This window comes from Rhincodon typus, chromosome 34, assembly GCF_021869965.1.
Source record: "Rhincodon typus isolate 14 chromosome 34, sRhiTyp1.1, whole genome shotgun sequence".
Classification (NCBI taxonomy): domain Eukaryota; kingdom Metazoa; phylum Chordata; class Chondrichthyes; order Orectolobiformes; family Rhincodontidae; genus Rhincodon; species Rhincodon typus.
In genome coordinates this window covers 1,686,436-1,687,480 of record NC_063365.1, presented here as the reverse complement: position 1 = coordinate 1,687,480, position 1,045 = coordinate 1,686,436, and positions in this window count along the sequence as shown.

Genomic DNA, 1,045 nt, shown 5'->3' with positions numbered 1-1,045 from the left:
AAAAAAACATATCTGTTCCTTGAATGTATTCAGTGACTTGGCCTCCAAAGTCTTTTGCGATAGAGCATTCCACAGGTTCACTACCCTCTGAGTGCAGACATATTTTATCATCTCAATACTAAATGGTCCATCCCACATTCTGAGACTGTCCCCTGGTCCTAGGCTCCCCAACCAGGGGAAGCATCGTCCCTGCAGCTAGTCTGTCGAGCTCTCTTAGAATTTTATACGTTTCAATCAGATCTGCTCTCATCCTTCAAGTGAATACAGACCCAGTTGGACTAATCTTTCCTCATTGGACAGTCCTGCAATCCCTTGAATAAGCCTAGAGAACCTCTGCTGCACTTCCTCTATGGTGAATACGTCCTTTCTTAAATAGGGAGAACAAAACTGCGTGCAGTACTCCAGATGATGTTTGCAATAAATCATCCTTACTTTTGAGCTCAAATCCTCTTGCAATGAAGAGGTTTGCTGCAGCTGCCTGTCTACTTTCATTGACTGGTGGACAAGGACAACTAGAATCCTTTGTATATCCCCATTCTGCCAGGGATTTCTACAACCTAAGAACAAATAAAGAAAAATAAAGCACCTCTTACTGTCGATCTACACTGGCTCCTTCTTTCTTAACATAAGAAATTCAAAACCTCACGTCTGTCTTTAAATCTCTCCAAGGTTTCCTTTCACCTGACCTCTGCCCAACTGCTCTGCCCCTGCTCCTCTCGGTTCAGGTCCTGCGTATTTTCCACTCCATTTGACCACTATTAGTCTTTGGCTCTCTCGACTCTTATCCACCCCATGCTCCTCAGCCTCTCGTTGTGTACCCCTCAGCCTGTCTATAAACCCCCTCAGCTCCTCCCTAAAATATCATTCAGCCCTTCTATAAAGCCTTTCTATAAATGCCGACTGCCAGATGGTGTGGTAGGGGCTAGTACAATTACAACATTTAAAAGATGTTTGGACCGGTACATGAATAGGAAATGATCAGAGGGATATAGGCCATACCTAGAAAAATTGGACTAGTTTATCAAATCTGATTGGCATGGGCGAG